We start from the raw sequence: 7396 nt of genomic DNA, 5'->3' as shown, positions 1-7396 counted from the left end.
AGACTAAAAAATAAGAGCTTTTTGGAAAATGGAATTGATTTATTGTCTTAGGATGTGAAGATACAAGACCTGGAGGCTAGAAGGCATTTGCACAAATTGCAATCCTCCCTGCTTTATGGGCCCTTTGTCCACAGCCTCTGAAAGTGAAGGACTAAGGACAAAGGGCCACAGTCATTAGACCTGGTGGGATGCGAGGTGAGGTCCCGGAGCCCAGGGCTGTCATGAGAAGAATGAGCTTACCTGGCTTCCAGCATGGTTTCGCCACCACCTGGCTCTACTTCTTTGGCCTGGTTACTCCACTTTCTGGTCTAAGGTTCCTTGTCAGCAGGATGGTCAGTGAGGGACAGGGATGCCATCTCTTAAGCTCTTTCCACACTGGCATTTCATGACTCTGTTGAGTCTAACAAAATCTATGCATTGTTCTGGGCTTTAGGTTACTATTTCCCTCAAAAATCACTCTTTCCCCCTCTTTTCCTTCTCTCCCCCTTGTATGCATACCCTGTCCCTCTCTCCCTCTGACTTTCAGCTCAGAATCTGAAAAATCTTCCCAAGTCTAAATACATTGGTTACAATAATGTGCTTCTTACATTTTTTAACCTGGAGGTCTCTGGTAGCCATTTGCTGAAAGCTTGAATTTAAATCTATAGTTGCAAAAAAACAAGGAGGATAACACTGAATGTATGGCCATGTAGAGTGATTTCAAGGCAGTTTCCCTAAACAAATTGAAGAGTACTTCTGCACAAAGCTGATGAATATACTGCTTCTCTATTTCCTTTCAAATTGTTCCTTAGAATCAGGATCACTCTAAAGTCTCCATAATTGTTCTAAACCACACTGGGTGTTTCCATGCGGTCCTCTGCTGTCATTTCTTAGCAAGCAGTCAGCATAAAAAAGGACTGGGTCAGCTCTCTGTGTGTCACTGCTTGGCAGCACAGCTCCCCTGGGATGTGTCTCCTGGCACTTACCCAGCCTAGCTATCAACAATAAAAGCTTCTCTTTGTGCTTCCAGTAAGTCATAAATAAATCTCTTCAATCCCACCTGCTTTCCGAGAAGAGCTTTTCAACCATGTCCTTTACTTTGAGTTTAAAAAGACAGACAGGGTTGCCGCTTTAGGAGTATAGTTTTAAAATGTCCACTAAGCAATTGCTCCCTTTCATTGTTTCCGACTTCCAACATTTAGATGTGTAATTTGAGTTACAGTCTCTTTAGCTGCCAGGTTCTGAAACTGGACTGCTTTCCCACTTTATGCTAATCGCCTTTTGAAGCTGTCCAGCCCTAAGTAATCCTCCTGTATAGAAAGTGTTAGCTGAGCAAGGAAGGGTTGATTCTTTGAGCAGCAGGGAAGGCATACCCTCCCTGGAACAGCACCGCTCAAAGGGTGGGGGCAGTGACCTGCCTGGACATGGCTTCAGGAACTCTAATAACTATCCCCAAAAGACGAGAGGGCCAGGATGTTGGCCTCTGGGGGAGTACCAGGCACAAGACCAGCACTAAAAGAAGAACAAGGCTAGTCGTGGTGGCTCACGCCTGTAATCTCAGCACTTTGGGAGACTGAGGTGGGCAGATCGCTTGAGCCCAGAAGTTCGAGACCAGCCTGGGCGACATGGCAAAACCCTGTCTCTACTAAAAATACAAAAATTAGGCCAGGCGAGGTGGCTCACACCTGTAATCCCAGCACTTTGGGAGGCTGAGGCGGGTTAATCACGAGGTCAGTAGTTCAAGACCAGCCTGGCCAAGATGGTGAAACCCTGTCTCTACTAAAAAATACAAAAAAATTAGCCAGGCCTGGTGGCAGGCGCCTGTAATCCCAGCTATTCGGGAGGCTGAGGCAGAGAATTGCTTGAACCCCAGAGGTAGAGGTTGCAGTGAGCCAAGATGGCACCACTGCACTGCAGCCTGGGCAACAGAGCGAGACTCCATCTCAAAAAAAAAAATTAGCCAGACTTGGTGGCATGAGCCTATAGTCCCAGCTATCTTGGAGGCAAAGGTGGGAGGATCCCTTGAGCCCGGGAGGTCAAGGCTCCAGTGAGCTGAGATAATGCCACGGCACTCCAGCCTGGGTGACAGAGCAAAACTCAAAAAAAAAAAAAAAAAAACTCAAAAAAAGACCAAACAAACAAAAAACCCGGCAAAATAGAGTCCCTATTTAGTCAAACAAGAAAATAGTTAACCTTGATTGCAGTCCAAACAGGTTGGATTTCTTAAACACCACTCATCAAAAGTATCTGAAACATCAGGCCTCATATGACTGTTCTGAGGTAAACATTAATTCTATTTTCCAGCAAGCTGTAGAATGAGGTCAAGCACATTTATTTTCTACCGCAGTCAGTGTTGGAATTAAAGAAATCAGCTGAATCCATTCTCAAAATTACATAAATGAGTTGCTTCAGCTGATTCATCATTGAGTTCATATGAGCAACTTGTTTCCTGGGGCATTAAATATTGAAGTACGAAGTTTTGCCTCTTACATCCCATGGGCCATGAAGGAGGCCCAGAAGAACTAGATATGAATATTACCAAATAGTCCCCCTTCTGAACTCTGGTTCCTGTAAAAGGAGATAGATTCTCATGTTTGTCTATACTTCCCCTCTCTCGTAATGCCAAACTCTGCAAAAGAACTTTGTGCATCTTCCCACAATTCAGATGAGTTTTCTACATTTAAAAAATATTATAAGCCAGGCATGGCGGCTCACATCTGTAATCTCAGCACTTTGGGAGGCTGAGGCTAGAGGGGTTCTTGAGCCCAGGAGGTTAAAGGCTACAGTGAGCCATGACTGTGCCACCGCACTCCTGCTGGGCGACAGAAAGAAACCCTGTCTCTAAACAGATATATGAATATAAATAATGTAAAAATTTAAAATCATAATTACAAGACCAATATCCATGAACTTCCCACCCCCTTAAGAACTGAAGCATCAGGAACCATATCGTGATGCAGGACTCTCGATAGAGCTCCCCATGCTCCCACCCAGACAGTAGCCCTTTCCGCCCACACGAAAGAATCAGTGCTTATTCTCTTGCTTTTCTTGATGGTTTTGGTACATTTGTGTGCATGACTGGACAAAGTGTTTAGTTTTGCTTGCCATCTGTATTAGTTTGCTATGGCTGCTAGAACAAAGTACTACAAACTGTGTGCCTTAAACAACAGAAATTTATTGTCTCAGTCCTGGAGCCTACAAGTCCAAAAGCAAGGTGTTAGCAGGACTGGTTTGTTCCGAGTGCCTTGAGGGAAGGATCTGTTCCAGGCCTCTCTCTCTGGCTTTTCCGTGGCCACCTTCCGCCTGTGTCTGTCTGCCTTCTGTGCAGGTCTGTATCTCTGTTCAACTTTCCGCTTTATGAGGACACCAGTCATAGTGGATCGAGGCCCACTCTAATGACCTCATTTTAGCTTGATTACAGCTCCCTGAAGCTGAGGAAGTCTCTGCAGGGACCGACAGCTGCGGGCATCTGCCAACAACTCTCCAGTAGCAGGGACAACAAGTCCCTTAGTAAAGGGGGATCGGGGCAGTGCATCACGGTGTCCACAACACTGGCAGTGGAGTCTGCAAAAATGGAGTCTTGAGACTGGGCGTGGTGGCTTATGCCTGTAATCCCAGCACTTTGGAAGGCCGAGGCAGGTGGATCACCAGATCAGGAGATTGAGACCATCCTTGCTAACACGGTGAGACCCTGTCTCTACTAAAAATACAAAACATTAGCTGGACGTGGCGGCGGGCGCCTGTAATCCCAGCTACTCAGGAGGCTGAGGCAGGAGAATGGCGTGAACCCGGGAGATGGAGCTTGCAGGGAGCCGAGATTGCGTCACTGCACTCTAGCCTGGGCCACAGAGAGAGACTCTGTCTCCAAAAAAAAAAAATGGAGTCTTGTTGTATGTCTTCTGCAACTTGTTTTAAAAAAAAAAAATTTTTTTTTAGACGGAATTCTGCTTTTGTTGCCCAGGTTGGAGTGCAGTTGCGCAATCTCAGCTCACTGTAACTGCTGCCTCCTGGGTTCATGTCATTCTCCTGTCTCAGCCTCCCGAGTAGCTGGGATTACAGGCGCCCGCACCATGTCCAGATAATTTTTTGTATTTTTAAAGTAGAGATGGGGTTTCATCATGTTGGTCAGGCTGGTCTCGAACTCCTGACCTCAGGTGATCCACCACCTCGGCCTCCCAAAGTGCTGGGATTACAGGTGTGAGCCATCTCACCCAGTCTTAATCTTTTCTTTTCTTTTCTTCTTTTCTCTCTCTCTGTTTCTTTCTTTCCCTCCCTCCCCCCCTCCCTCCCTCCCCCCCCTCTTTCTCTTTCTTTCTTTCTTTCTTTCTTTTTTGAGACAGAGTCTCACTGTGGCTTGAGTGCAATAGTGAGATCTTGTCTCACTTCAACCTCTGCCTCCGGGGTTCAAGTGATTCTCCTGCCTTAGCCTTCCAAGTGTCTGGGATTACAGGTACGCACCATCATGCCTGGCTAATTTTTTTTTTTTTTTTTTTTTTTGTATTTTTAGTAGAGATGAGGTTTCACCATGTTGGCCAGGCTGGTCTCGAAATCCTAATCTCAGGTGATCCGCCCACCTCGGCCTCCCAAAGTGCTGGGATTACAGGCATGAGCCACCACACTGGCCCCAAATTTTTTTTTAATTTAATTAATTAATTAATTTATTTATTTATTTTTGAGACAGGGTCTGCTCTGTTGCCCAAGCTGGGGCACAATGGTGCGATCTTGGCTCACTGCAACCTCTGTCTCCCGGGCTCACATGATGCTCCAGCGTCACCATCCCAAGCAGTTGGGATTACAGGCATGCACCATCACACCCAGCTAGTTTTTGTATTTTTTTGTAGACACAGGATTTCACCATTTTGCCCAGGCTGGTCTGGAACTCCTGGACTCAAAGGAGTCCACTCGCCTCAGCCTCCCAAAGTACTGGGATTACAGGCATGAGCCACTGCGCCCAGCCTCAAACTTTATTAATACTTTCAAACACATTCAAAAGTAGAGAGAAATAATATAACCTGTCTCATTGTTATTATTATTATTATTGTTTTGAATCAGACTTCATGTCATTTCACCCTACATTCTTGAGTACCTATCGCCTACAAATATGGACATTTTCTTACATAACCTGAATGTAATTGTCATGCCTAATAAATTAACTATTTCATGCTCCATATTCAAATTTCCCTGATTACCTCAAAATAAATTATTTTATAATTGTTTTGTTTGAAAAAGTATCCAAATGAGGAGAACACTTTTTTTTTTTTTTTAGACGGAGTCTCTTTTTCGCCCAGGCTGGAGTGCAGTGGCGTGATCTCGGCTCACTGCAAGCTCCGCCTCCCGGGTTCACGCTATTCTCCTGCCTCAGCCTCCCCCGAGTAGCTGAGACTACAGGCGCCCACCACCGTGCCCGGCTAAGTTTTTGTACTTTTAGTAGAGATGGGGTTTCACCATGTTAGCCAAGATGGTCTCGATCTCCTGACCTCGTGATCCACCCACCTCGGCCTCCCAAAGTGCTGGGATTACAGGCGTGAGCCACCGCGCCCGGCCTATTTATTTATTTTCAAACAGAATCTCACTGTGTCACTCAGGCTGGATGCAATGGCATGATCTTGGCTCACTGCAACTTCTGCCTCCTGGGTTCAGGTGAATCTCCTGCCTCAGCCTCCCGAGCAGCTGGGACTACAGGTGGGCCCCACCACGGCCCAGCCAATTTTTGTATTTTTAGTAGAGACTAGGTTTCACCGTGTTGCTCAGGCTGGTCTCAAACTCCTGACCTCAAGTGGTTTGCCCACCTCGGCCGCCCAAAGTGCTGGGATTACAGGTGTGAGCCATCAAGCCTGGCCTCTTGTCTTTTAATCTAAAGCCATTCCTCTCCCTTTTTTTAAACCCCCATGCCATTGTCCTGTTGAATACACTGGGTCAGTTGTTGATATAGTTTGGATATTTGTCCCTACCCAAATCTCATTCTGTGTTCTCACTTTTAAGTGGGAGCTAAAAGATAAGAACACATGGACACATAGAGGGGAACAATACAAACTGGGGCCTACTGGAGGGTGGAGGGTGGGAGGAGGGAGACGATCATGAAAAATAACTAATGGATACTAGGCTTAATATCTGGGTGATGAACTCATCTGTACAACAAACCCTCATGACACATGTTTACCTATGCAACAAACCTGGGCATCCTGCACACGTACCCCTGAACTTAAAATAAAAGTTAAAAAATAATAATAATGGCCGGGCATGGTGGCTCTTGCCTGTAATCCTAACACTTTGGGAGGCCAAGGCAGGTGGGTCGCTTGAGATCAGGAGTTCGATACCAGCCTGGCCAACATGGTGAAACCTCGTCTCTACTAAAAATACAAAAATTAGCTGGGTGTGGTGGCGCACATCTGTAATACCAGCTACCCAGGAGGCTGAGGCTGGAGAATTGCTTAAGCCTAGGAAGCGGAGGTTGCAGTGAGCCAAAATCTTGCCACTACCCTCCAGCCTGGGCAAGAGAGTAAGACCCTGTCTCAAATGATAATAATAATAATAATAATAATAATAATAATAATAATAATAATAGGCCAGGCACAGTGGCTCACGCCTGTAATCCCAGCACTTTGGGAGACAAAGGTGGGCGGATCACCTCAGGTTGGGAGTTTGAGACCAGCCTGACCAACATGGAGAAACCCTATCTCTACTAAAAATACAAAATTAGCCAGGTGTGGTGGCGCATTCCCGTAATCCCAGCTACTCGGGAGGCTGAAGCAGGAGAATCGCTTGAACCCAGGAGGTGGAGATTGTGGTGAGCCGGAGATCCCGCCATTGCACTCCAGCCTGGGCAACAAGAGCAAAACTCTGTCTCAAATAAATAAATACAATAATGATAAATAATAATTTAAAAATTAAAAACAAAAATAAAATCTAGGGCAGACATGGTGGCTCATGCCTGTAATCCCAGCACTTTGGGAGGCTGAGGCGTCTGGCCAATTTTTTTTGGTTTTTTTGTTTGTTTGTTTTTTGTTTTTTAGTAGAGATGGGGTTTCACTATGTTGGCCAGGCTGGTCTTGAACTCCTGACCTCAAGTGATCTGCCCACCTCGGCCTCCCAAAGTGCTGGGATTACAGGCATGAGATACCATGCCTGCCCAGAATAGTTTTTTTTTTTTTAATTGAGACAGAGTATCACTCTCACCCAGGCTGGAGTGCAGTGGCGCAATCTTAGCTCACTGCAATCTCTACCTTCTGTGTTCAAGCAATTCTCCTGCCTTAGCCTCTAGAGTACTGGGATTACAGGCAACCCACCACCACACCTGGCTAATTTTTGTATTTTTAGTAGAGACGGGGTTTCACCATGTTGGTCAGGCTTGCCTCGAACTCCTGCCTCAGCCTCACAAAGTGCTGGGATTACAGGCATGAGTTCCTTCCTTCCTTCC

The 7396-nt window shown here is 46.0% G+C and overlaps 1 long non-coding RNA gene across 1 annotated transcript in view; it reads right to left on the bottom strand.

The window, feature by feature from the left end:
• Positions 1-3137: 3137 nt before the first annotated feature.
• Positions 3138-7396, bottom strand: part of LOC116418950 — a 24366-nt gene continuing 20107 nt past the window's right edge. The window contains exon 3 of the long non-coding RNA XR_004229162.1: positions 3138-3543. This is a non-coding gene — a long non-coding RNA (uncharacterized LOC116418950). The remainder of the gene's footprint in view (positions 3544-7396) is intronic.

This window comes from Piliocolobus tephrosceles, chromosome 10, assembly GCF_002776525.5.
Source record: "Piliocolobus tephrosceles isolate RC106 chromosome 10, ASM277652v3, whole genome shotgun sequence".
NCBI lineage: Eukaryota > Metazoa > Chordata > Mammalia > Primates > Cercopithecidae > Piliocolobus > Piliocolobus tephrosceles.
The sequence above is the reverse complement of the archived record's forward strand: the minus strand, read 5'-3'. Positions and strand labels throughout refer to the sequence as shown.